This window comes from Diceros bicornis, chromosome 41, assembly GCF_020826845.1.
Source record: "Diceros bicornis minor isolate mBicDic1 chromosome 41, mDicBic1.mat.cur, whole genome shotgun sequence".
Classification (NCBI taxonomy): Eukaryota; Metazoa; Chordata; class Mammalia; order Perissodactyla; family Rhinocerotidae; genus Diceros; species Diceros bicornis.
Genome location: NC_080780.1, coordinates 15,972,982 through 15,986,429, shown reverse-complemented (window position 1 = coordinate 15,986,429; position 13,448 = coordinate 15,972,982).

Here is a 13,448-nt window from a genome sequence, read left to right as displayed (position 1 = left end):
AAGGATCACATAATTCCTAACAAAGTTTTGACACAGATTCCCAATTCGGGCATTCAGAACATGTAGCACGTTGCTGTAAGCAAGCACATTCTCATTCAAAGTTGCAAGTTACTATGTAGGAATAAGTTTGTATAGGTATTTCAAAGATGCCCGGAACTGAGCTAAACGTTGTATGTGTCCAACTCCTACAAATAACTTCATGCCCCATCTCACTTACTTCCATCTAGTAAGGATCACATAATTCCTAAGAAAGTTTTGACACAGATTCCCAATTCGGGCATTCAGAACATATAGCACGTGGCTGCAAGCAAGCACATTCTCATTCAAAGTGGCAAGTTACTATGTAGGAACAAGTTTGTATAGGTATTTCAAAGATGCCCAGAACTGAGCTAAACTTGGTATGTCTCCAACTCCTAGAAATATCTTCATGCCCCATCTCCCTTACTTGCAGCTAATAAGTATCACATAATTCCGAACAAAGTTTTGACACAGATTCCCAATTCGGGCATTCAGAACATATAGCACGTTGCTGCAAGCAAGCACATTCTCATTCAAAGTTGCAAGTTACTATGTAGGAACAAGTTTGTATAGGTATTTCAAAGAAGCCCGGAACTGAGCTAAACGTTGTATGTGTCCAACTCCTAGAAATAACTTCATGCCCCATCTCCCTTACTTCCAGCTAGTAAGGATCACATAATTCCGAACAAAGTTTTGACACAGATTCCCAATTCGGGCATTCAGAACTTAGAGCACGTTGCTGTAAGCAAGCACATTCTCATTAAAAGTTGCAAGTTACTATGTAGGAACAAGTTTGTATAGGTATTTCAAAGATGCCCAGAACTGAGCTAAACGTTGTATGTCTCCAACTCCTAGAAATAACTTCATGCCCCATCTCCCTTACTTCAGGCTAGTAAGGATCACATAATTTCTAACAATGTTTTGACACAGATTCCCAATTCGGGCATTCAGAACATATAGCACGTTGCTGTAGGCAAGCACATTCTCATTCAAAGTTGCAAGTTACTATGTAGGAACAAGTTTGTATAGGTATTTCAAAGATGCCCATAACTGAGCTAAACTTGGTATGTGTCCAACTCCTAGAAATAACTTCATGCCCCATCTCCCTTACTTCCAGCTAGTAAGGATGACATAATTCCTAACAAAGTTTTGACACAGATTCCCAATTCGGGCATTCAGAACATATAGCACGTTGCTGTAAGCAAGCACATTCTCATTCAAAGTTGCAAGTTACTATGTAGGAACAAGTTTGTATAGTTATTTCAAAAATGCACAGAACTTAGATAAACTTGGTATGTATGTGTCCACCTCCTAGAAATAACTTCATGCCCCATCTCCCTTACTTCCAGCTAGTAAGGATCACATAATTCCGAACAAAGTTTTGACCCAGATTCCCAATTCGGGCATTCAGATCATATAGCACGTTGCTGTAAGTAAGCACATTCTCATTCAAAGTTGCAAGTTACTATGTAGGAACAAGTTTGTATAGGTATTTCCAAGATGCCCAGAACTGAGCTAAACGTTGTATGTCTCCAACTCCTAGAAATAACTTCATGCCCCATCTCCCTTACTTCTGGCTAGTAAGGATCACATAATTCCTAAGAAAGTTTTGACACAGATTCCCAATTCGGGCATTCAGAACATATAGCACGTTGCTGTAAGCAAGCACATTCTCATTCAAAGTTGCAAGTTACTATGTAGGAACAAGTTTGTATAGGTATTTCAAAGATGCCCAGAACTGAGCTAAACTTGGTATGTCTCCAACTCCTAGAAATAACTTCATGCCCCATCTCCCTTACTTCCAACTAGTAAGGATCACATAATTCCTAACAAAGTTTTGACACAGATTCCCAATTCGGGCATTCAGAACATATAGCACGTTGCTGTAAGCAAGCACATTCTCATTCAAAGTTGCAAGTTACTATGTAGGAACAAGTTTGTATAGGTATTTCAAAGATGCCCAGAACTGACCTAAACGTTGTATGTCTCCAACTCCTAGAAATAACTTCATGCCCCATCTCCCTTACTTCCAGCTAGTAAGGATAACATAATTCCTAACAAATTTTTGACACAGATTCCCAATTCGGGCATTCAGAACATGTAGCACGTTGCTGTAAGCAAGCACATTCTCATTCAAAGTTGCAAGTTACTATGTAGGAACAAGTTTGTATAGGTATTTCAATGATGCCCAGAACTGAGCTAAACTTGGTATGTCTCCAACTCCTAGAAATAACTTCATGCCCCATCTCCCTTACTTCCAGCTAGTAAGGATCACATAATTTCTAACAAAGTTTTGACACAGATTCCCAATTCGGGCATTCAGAACATATAGCACGTTGCTGTCAGCAAGCACATTCTCATTCAAAGTGGCAAGTTACTATGTAGGAAGAAGTTTGTATAGGTATTTCAAAGATGCCCAGATGTGAGCTAAACTTGGTATGTGTAAAATCCTAGAAATAACTTCATGCCCCATCTCCCTTACATCCAGCTAGTAAGGATCACATAATTCCGAACAAAGTTTTCACACAGATTCCCAATTCGGGCATTCAGAACATATAGCACGTTGCTGTAAGCAAGCACATTCTCATTCAAAGTTGCAAGTTACCATGTAGGAACAAGTTTGTATAGGTATTTCAAAGATGCCCAGAACTGAGCTAAACTTGGTATGTGTCCAACCTCTAGAAATAAATTCATGCCCCATCTCCCTTACTTCCAGCTAGTAAGGATGACATAATTCCTAACAAAGTTTTGACACAGATTCCCATTTCGGGCATTCAGAACATATAGCACGTTGTTGTAAGCAAGCACATTCTCATTCAAAGTTGCAACTTACTATGTAGGAACAAGTTTGTATAGGTATTTTAAAGACGCCCAGAACTGAGCTAAACTTGGTATGTGTCCAACTCCTAGAAATAACTTCATGCCCCATCTCCCTTACTTCTAGCTAGTAAGGATCACATAATTCCTAACAAAGTTTTGACACAGATTCCCAATTCGGGCATTCAGAACATATAGCACGTTGCTGTAAGCAAGCACATTCTCATTATAGTGGCAAGTTACTATGTAGGAACAAGTTTGTATAGGTATTTCAAAGATGCCCAGAACTTAGCTAAACTTGGTATGTGTCCAACTCCTAGAAATAACTTCATGCCCCATCTCCATTACTTCCAGCTTGTAAGAATCACATAATTCTGAACAAAGTTTTGACACAGATTCCCAATTCGGGCATTCAGAACATATAGCACGTTGCTGCAAGAAAGCACATTCTCATTCAAAGTTGCAAGTTACTATGTAGGAACAAGTTTGTATAGGTATTACAAAGAAGCCCGGAACTGAGCTAAACGTTGTATGTGTCCAACTCCTAGAAATAACTTCATGCCCCATCTCCCTTACTTCCAGCTAGTAAGGATCACATAATTCCGAACAAAGTTTTGACACAGATTCCCAATTCGGGCATTCAGAACATATAGCACGTTGCTGTAAGCAAGCACATTCTCATTCAAAGTTGCAAGTTACTATGTAGGAACAAGTTTGTATAGGTATTTCAAAGATGCCCAGAACTGAGCTAAACGTTGTATGTCTCCAACTCCTAGAAATAACTTCATGCCCCATCTCCCTTACTTCAGGCTAGTAAGGATCACATAATTTCTAACAATGTTTTGAAACAGATTCCCAATTCGGGCATTCAGAACATATAGCACGTTGCTGTAGGCAAGCACATTCTCATTCAAAGTTGCAAGTTACTATGTAGGAACAAGTTTGTATAGGTATTTCAAAGATGCTCAGAACTGAGCTAAACTTGGTATGTCTCCAACTCCTAGAAATAACTTCATGCCCCATCTCCCTTACTTCCAACTAATAAGGATCACATAATTCCTAACAAAGTTTTGACACAGATTCCCAATTCGGGCATTCACAACATGTAGCACGTTGCTGTAAGCAAGCACATTCTCATTCAAAGTTGCAAGTTACTATGTAGTAACAAGTTTGTATAGGTATTTCAAAGATGCCCAGAACTGAGCTAAACGTTGTATGTCTCCAACTCCTAGAAATAACTTCATGCCCCATCTCCCTTACTTCCATCTAGTAAGGATTACATAATTTCTAACAAAGTTTTGACACAGATTCCCAATTCGGGCATTCAGAACATATAACACGTTGCTGTAAGCAAGCACATTATCATTCAAAGTTGCAAGTTACTATGTAGGAACAAGTTTGTATAGGTATTTCAAAGATGCTCAGAACTGAGATAAACTTGGTATGTCTCCAACTCCTAGAAATAACTTCATGCTCCATCTCCCTTACTTTCAGCTAGTAAGGATCACATAATTCCTATCAAAGTTTTGACACAGATTCCCAATTCGGGCATTCAGAACATATAGCACGTTGCTGTAAGCAAGCACATTCTCATTCAAAGTGGCAAGTTACCATGTAGGAACAAGTTTGTATAGGTATATCAAAGATGCCCAGAACTGAGCTAAACTTGGTATGTGTCCAGCCTCTAGAAATAACTTCATGCCCCATCTCCCTTACTTCCAGCTAGTAAGGATCACATAATTCCTAACAAAGTTTTGACACAGATTCCCAATTCGGGCATTCAGAACATATAGCACGTTGCTGTAAGCAAGCACATTCTCATTCAAAGTTGCAAGTTACTATGTAGGAACAAGTTTGTATAGGTATTACAAAGAAGCCCGGAACTGAGCTAAACGTTGTATGTGTCCAACTCCTAGAAATAACTTCATGCCCCATCTCCCTTACTTCCAGCTAGTTAGGATCACATAATTCCTAACAAAGTTTTGACACAGATTCCCAATTCGGGCATTCAGAACATATAGCACGTTGCTGTAAGCAAGCACATTCTCATTCAAAGTTGCAAGTTACTATGTAGGAAAAAGTTTGTATAGGTATTTCAAAGATGCCCAGAACTGAGCTAAACGTTGTATGTCTCCAACTCCTAGAAATAACTTCATGCCCCATCTCCCTTACTTCAGGCTAGTAAGGATCACATAATTTCTAACAATGTTTTGACACAGATTCCCAATTCGGGCATTCAGAACATATAGCACGTTGCTGTAGGCAAGCACATTCTCATTCAAAGTTGCAAGTTACTATGTAGGAACAAGTTTGTATAGGTATTTCAAAGATGCTCAGAACTGAGCTAAACTTGGTATGTCTCCAACTCCTAGAAATAACTTCATGCCCCATCTCCCTTACTTCCAACTAGTAAGGATCACATAATTCCTAACAAAGTTTTGACACAGATTCCCAATTCGGGCATTCAGAACATGTAGCACGTTGCTGTAAGGAAGCACATTCTCATTCATAGTTGCAAGTTACTATGTAGGAACAAGTTTGTATAGGTATTTCAAAGATGCCCAGAACTGAGCTAAACGTTGTATGTCTCCAACTCCTAGAAATAACTTCATGCCCCATCTCCCTTACTTCCATCTAGTAAGGATTACATAATTTCTAACAAAGTTTTGACACAGATTCCCAATACGGGCATTCAGAACATATAACACGTTGCTGTAAGCAAGCACATTCTCATTCAAAGTTGCAAGTTACTATGTAGGAACAAGTTTGTATAGGTATTTCAAAGATGCTCAGAACTGAGATAAACTTGGTATGTCTCCAACTCCTAGAAATAACTTCATGCTCCATCTCCCTTACTTTCAGCTAGTAAGGATCACATAATTCCTATCAAAGTTTTGACACAGATTCCCAATTCGGGCATTCAGAACACATAGCACGTTGCTGTAAGCAAGCACATTCTCATTCAAAGCGGCAAGTTACCATGTAGGAACAAGTTTGTATAGGTATATCAAAGATGCCCAGAACTGAGCTAAACTTGGTATGTGTCCAGCCTCTACAAATAACTTCATGCCCCATCTCCCTTACTTCCAGCTAGTAAGGATCATATAATTTCAAAGTTTTGACACAGATTCCCAATTCGGGCATTCAGAACATATAGCACTTTGCTGTAAGCAAGTACATTATCATTAAAAGTTGCAAGTTACTATGTAGGAACAAGTTTGTATAGGTATTTCAAAGATGCCCAGAACTGAGCTAAACTTGGTATGTGTCCAACCTCTAGAAATAACTTCATGCCCTATCTCCCTTACTTCCAGCTAGTAAGGATCACATAATTCCTAACAAAGATTTGACACAGATTCCCAATTCTGGCATTCTGAATATATAGCACGTTGCTGTAAGCAAGCACATTCTCATTCAAAGTTGCAAGTTACTATGTAGGAACAAGTTTGTATAGGTATTTCAAAATTGCCCAGAACTGAGCTAAACTTGGTATGTCTCCAACTCCTAGAAATAACTTCATGCCCCATCTCCCTTACTTCCAGCTAGTAAGGATCACATAATTCCTAAAAAAGTTTTGACACAGATTCCCAATTCGGGCATTCAGAACATATACCACGTTGCTGTAAGCAAGCACATTCTCATTCAAAGTGGCAAGTTACTATGTAGGAACAAGTTTGTATAGGTATTTCAAAGATGCCCAGAACTGAGCTAAACGTTGTATGTCTCCAACTCCTAGAAATAACTTCATGCCCCATCTCCCTTACTTCAGGCTAGTAAGGATCACATAATTCCTAACAAAGTTTTGACACAGATTCCCAATTCGGGCATTCAGAACATATAGCACGTTGCTGTAAGCAAGCACATTCCTCATTCAAAGTTGCAAGTTACTATGTAGGAACAAGTTTGTATAGGTATTTCAAAGATGCCCAGTACTGAGCTAAACTTGGTATGTCTCCAACTCCTAGAAATAACTTCATGCCACATCTCCCTTACTTCCAGCTAGTAAGGATCACATAATTCCTAACAAAGTTTTGACACAGATTCCCAATTCGGGCATTCAGAACATATAGCACGTTGCTGTAAGCAAGCACATTCTCATTCAAAGTTGCAAGTTACTATGTAGGAACAAGTTTGTATAGGTATTTCAAAGATGTCCAGAACTGAGCTAAACGTTGTATGTCTCCAACTCCTAGAAATATCTTCAAGCCCCATCTCCCTTACTTCCATCTAGTAAGGATCACATAATTTCAAAGTTTTGACACAGATTCCCAATTCGGGAATTCAGAACATATAGCACTTTGCTGTAAGCATGCACATTCTCATTCAAAGTTGCAAGTTACTATGTAGGAACAAGTTTGTATAGGTATTTCAAAGATGCCCAGAACTGAGCTAAACGTTGTATGTCTCCAACTCCTAGAAATAACTTCATGCCCCATCCCCCTTACTTTCATCTAGTAAGGATCATATAATTTCAAAGTTTTGACACAGATTCCCAATTCGGGCATTCAGAACATATAGCACTTTGCTGTAAGCAAGTACATTTTCATTAAAAGTTGCAAGTTACTATGTAGGAACAAGTTTGTATAGGTATTTCAAAGATGCCGAGAACTGAGCTAAACTTGGTATGTGTCCAACTCCTAGAAATAACTTCATGCCCCATCTCCCTTACTTCCAGCTACTAAGGATCACATAATTCCTAACAAAGTTTTGACACAGATTCCCAATTCGGGCATTCAGAACATATAGCACGTTGCTGTAAGCAAGCACATTCTCATTCAAAGTTGCAAGTTACTATGTAGGAACAAGTTTGTATTGGTATTTCAAAGATGCCCAGAACTGAGCTAAACTTGGTATGTCTCCAACTCCTAGAAATAACTTCATGCCCCATCTCCCTTACTTCCAGCTACTAAGGATCACATAATTCCTAACAAAGTTTTGACACAGATTCCCAATTCGGGCATTCAGAACATATAGCACGTTGCTGTAAGTAAGCACATTCTCATTCAAAGTGGCAAGTTACTATGTAGGAACAAGTTTGTATAGGTATTTCAAAGATGCCCAGAACTGAACTAAACTTGGTATGTGTCCATCCTCTAGAAATAACTTCATGCCCCATCTCCCTTACTTCCAGCTAGTAAGGATCACATAATTCCTAACAAAGATTTGACACAGATTCCCAATTCTGGCATTCAGAACATATAGCACGTTGCTGTAAGCAAGCACATTCTCATTCAAAGTTGCAAGTTACTATGTAGGAACAAGTTTGTATAGGTATTTCAAAGATACCCAGAACTGAGCTAAACTTGGTATGTCTCCAACTCCTAGAAATAACTTCATGCCCCATCTCCCTTACTTCCAGCTAGTAAGGATCACATAATTCCTAACAAAGTTTTGACACAGATTCCCAATTCGGGCATTCAGAACATATACCACGTTGCTGTAAGCAAGCACATTCTCATTCAAAGTTGCAAGTTACTATGTAGGAACAAGTTTGTATAGGTATTTCAAAGATGCCCAGAACTGAGCTAAACTTGGTATGTGTCCAACTCCTAGAAATAAATTCATGCCCCATCTCCCTTACTTCCAGCTAGTAAGGATCACATAATTCCTAACAAAGTTTTGACACAGATTCCCAATTCGGGCATTCAGAACATATAGCACGTTGCTGTAAGCAAGCACATTCTCATTCAAAGTTGCAAGTTACTATGTAGGAACAAGTTTGTATAGGTATTTCAAAGATGCCCAGAACTGAGCTAAACGTTGTATGTCTCCAACTCCTAGAAATAACTTCAAGCCCCATCTCCCTTACTTCCATCTAGTAAGGATCACATAATTTCAAAGTTTTGACACAGATTCCCAATTCGGGAATTCAGAACATATAGCACTTTGCTGTAAGCATGCACATTCTCATTCAAAGTTGCAAGTTACTATGTAGGAACAAGTTTGTATAGGTATTTCAAAGATGCCCAGAACTGAGCTAAACGTTGTATGTCTCCAACTCCTAGAAATAACTTCATGCCCCATCTCCCTTACTTCAGGCTAGTAAGGATCACATAATTCCTAACAAAGTTTTGACACAGATTCCCAATTCGGGCATTCAGAACATATAGCACGTTGCCTGTAAGCAAGCACATTCCTCATTCAAAGTTGCAAGTTACTATGTAGGAACAAGTTTGTATAGGTATTTCAAAGATGCCCAGAACTGAGCTAAACTTGGTATGTCTCCAACAACTAGAAATAACTTCATGCCACATCTCCCTTACTTCCAGCTAGTAAGGATCACATAATTCCTAACAAAGTTTTGACACAGATTCCCAATTCGGGCATTCAGAACATATAGCACGTTGCTGTAAGCAAGCACATTCTCATTCATAGTTGCAAGTTACTATGCAGGAACAAGTTTGTATAGGTATTTCAAAGATGCCCAGAACTGAGCTAAACGTTGTATGTCTCCAACTCCTAGAAATAACTTCATGCCCCATCTCCCTTACTTCCATCTAGTAAGGATCCTATAATTTCAAAGTTTTGACACAGATTCCCAATTCGGGCATTCAGAACATATAGCACTTTGCTGTAAGCAAGTACATTTTCATTCAAAGTTGCAAGTTACTATGTAGGAACAAGTTTGTATAGGTATTTCAAAGATGCCCAGAACTGAGCTAAACTTGGTATGTGTCCAACTCCTAGAAATAACTTCATGCCCCATCTCCCTTACTTCCAGCTAGTAAGGATCACATAATTTGAGTATGTGCTTGCTAACAGCAACGTGCTATATGTTCTGAATGCTCCAGTTACTATGTAGGAACAAGTTTGTATAGGTATTTCAAAGATGCCCAGAACTGAGCTAAACTTGGTATGTCTCCAACTCCTAGAAATAACTTCATGCCCCATCTCCCTTACTTCCAGCTAGTAAGGATCACATAATTCCTAACAAAGTTTTGACACAGATTCCCAATTCGGGCATTCAGAACATATAGCACGTTGCTGTAAGCAAGCACATTCTCATTCAAAGTTGCAAGTTACTATGTAGGAACAAGTTTGTAAGGGATTTTAAAGATGCCCAGAACTGAGCTAAACTTGGTATTTCACCAACTCCTAGAAATAACTTCATGCCCCATCTCCCTTACTTCCAGCTAATAAGTATCACATAATTCCGAACAAAGTTTTGACACAGATTCCCAATTCGGGCATTCAGAACATATAGCACGTTGCTGCAAGCAAGCACATTCTCATTCAAAGTTGCAAGTTACTATGTAGGAACAAGTTTGTATAGGTATTTCAAAGATGCCCGGAACTGAGCTAAACGTTGTATGTGTCCAACTCCTAGAAATAACTTCATGCCCCATCTCCCTTACTTCCAGCTAGTAAGGATCACATTATTCCGAACAAAGTTTTGACACAGATTCCCAATTCGGGCATTCAGAACATATAGCACGTTGCTGTAAGCAAGCACATTCTCATTCAAAGTGGCAAGTTACTATGTAGGAGCAAGTTTGTATAGGTATTTCAAAGATACCCAGAACTGAGCTAAACTTCGTATGTTTCCAACACCTAGAAATAACTTCATGCCCCATCTCCCTTACTTCCAGCTAGTAAGGATCACATAATTTGAGAATGTGCTTGCTAACAGCAACGTGCTATATGTTCTGAATGCTCGAGTTACGATGTAGGAACAAGTTTGTATAGGTATTTCAAAGATGCCCAGAACTGAGCTAAACTAGGTATGTGTCCAACCTCTAGAAATAACTTCATGCCCTATCTCCCTTACTTCCAGCTAGTAAGGATCACATAATTCCTAACAAAGTTTTGACACAGATTCCCAATTCGGGCATTCAGAACATGTAGCACGTTTCTGTAAGCAAGCACATTCTCATTCAAAGCTGCAAGTTACCTTGTAGGAACAAGTTTGTATAGGTATTTCAAAGATGCCCAGAACTGAGCTAAACTGGGTATGTCTCCAACTCCTAGAAATAACTTCATGCCCCATCTCCCTTACTTCCAGCTCGTTAGGATCACATAATCGCTAACAAAGTTTTGACACAGATTCCAATTCGGGCATTCAGAACATATAGCACGTTGCTGTAAGTAAGCACATTCTCATTCAAAGTGGCAAGTTACTATGTAGGAACAAGTTTGTATAGGTATTTCAAAGATGCCCAGAACTGAACTAAACTTGGTATGTGTCCAACCTCTAGAAATAACTTCATGCCCCATCTCCCTTACTTCCAGCTAGTAAGGATCACATAATTCCTAACAAAGATTTGACACAGATTCCCAATTCTGGCATTCTGAATATATAGCACGTTGCTGTAAGCAAGCACATTCTCATTCAAAGTTGCAAGTTACTATGTAGGAACAAGTTTGTATAGGTATTTCAAAATTGCCCAGAACTGAGCTAAACTTGGTATGACTCCAACTCCTAGAAATAACTTCATGCCCCATCTCCCTTACTTCCAGCTAGTAAGGATCACATAATTCCTAACAAAGTTTTGACACAGATTCCCAATTCGGGCATTCAGAACATATACCACGTTGCTGTAAGCAAGCACATTCTCATTCAAAGTTGCAAGTTACTATGTAGGAACAAGTTTGTATAGGTATTTCAAAGATGCCCAGAACTGAGCTAAACTTGGTATGTGTCCAACTCCTAGAAATAAATTCATGCCCCATCTCCCTTACTTCCAGCTAGTAAGGATCACATAATTCCTAACAAAGTTTTGACACAGATTTCCAATTCGGGCATTCAGAACATATAGCGCGTTGCTGAAGTAAGCACATTCTCATTCAAAGTGGCAAGTTACTATGTAGGAACAAGTTTGTATAGGTATTTCAAAGATGCCCAGAACTGAGCTAAACGTTGTATGTCTCCAACTCCTAGAAATAACTTCATGCCCCATCTCCCTTACTTCAGGCTAGTAAGGATCACATAATTCCTAACAAAGTTTTGACACAGATTCCCAATACGGGCATTCAGAACATATAGCACGTTGCTGTAAGCAAGCACATTCCTCATTCAAAGTTGCAAGTTACTATGTAGGAACAAGTTTGTATAGGTATTTCAAAGATGCCCAGTACTGAGCTAAACTTGGTATGTCTCCAACTCCTAGAAATAACTTCATGCCACATCTCCCTTACTTCCAGCTAGTAAGGATCACATAATTCCTAACAAAGTTTTGACACAGATTCCCAATTCGGGCATTCAGAACATATAGCACGTTGCTGTAAGCAAGCACATTCTCATTCAAAGTTGCAAGTTACTATGTAGGAACAAGTTTGTATAGGTATTTCAAAGATGCCCAGAACTGAGCTAAACGTTGTATGTCTCCAACTCCTAGAAATAACTTCAACCCCATCTCCCTTACTTCCATCTAGTAAGGATCACATAATTTCAAAGTTTTGACACAGATTCCCAATTCGGGAATTCAGAACATATAGCACTTTGCTGTAAGCATGCACATTCTCATTCAAAGTTGCAAGTTACTATGTAGGAACAAGTTTGTATAGGTATTTCAAAGATGCCCAGAACTGAGCTAAACGTTGTATGTCTCCAACTCCTAGAAATAACTTCATGCCCCATCCCCCTTACTTTCATCTAGTAAGGATCATATAATTTCAAAGTTTTGACACAGATTCCCAATTCGGGCATTCAGAACATATAGCACTTTGCTGTAAGCAAGTACATTTTCATTCAAAGTTGCAAGTTACTATGTAGGAACAAGTTTGTATAGGTATTTCAAAGATGCCCAGAACTGAGCTAAACTTGGTATGTGTCCAACTCCTAGAAATAACTTCATGCCCCATCTCCCTTACTTCCAGCTTGTAAGGATCACATAATTCCTAACAAAGTTTTGACACAGATTCCCAATTCGGGCATTCAGAACATATAGCACGTTGCTGTAAGTAAGCACATTCTCATTCAAAGTGGCAAGTTACTATGTAGGAACAAGTTTGTATAGGTATTTCAAAGATGCCCAGAACTGAGCTAAACTTGGTATGTCTCCAACTCCTAGAAATAACTTCATGCCCCATCTCCCTTACTTCCAGCTAGTAAGGATCACATAATTCCTAACAAAGTTTTGACACAGATTCCCAATTCGGGCATTCAGAACATATAGCACGTTGCTGTAAGCAAGCACATTCTCATTCAAAGTTGCAAGTTACTATGTAGGAACAAGTTTGTATAGGTATTTCAAAGATGCCCAGAACTGAGCTAAACGTTGTATGTCTCCAACTCCTATAAATAACTTCAAGCCCCATCTCCCTTACTTCCATCTAGTAAGGATCACATAATTTCAAAGTTTTGACACAGATTCCCAATTCGGGCATTCAGAACATATAGCACTTTGCTGTAAGCAAGCACATTCTCATTCAAAGTTGCAAGTTACTATGTAGGAACAAGTTTGTATAGGTATTTCAAAGATGCCCAGAACTGAGCTAAACTTGGTATGTGTCCAACTCCTAGAAATAACTTCATGCCCCATCTCCCTTACTTCCAGCTACTAAGGATCACATAATTCCTAACAAAGTTTTGACACAGATTCCCAATTCGGGCATTCAGAACATATAGCACGTTGCTGTAAGCAAGCACATTCTCATTCAAAGTTGCAAGTTAC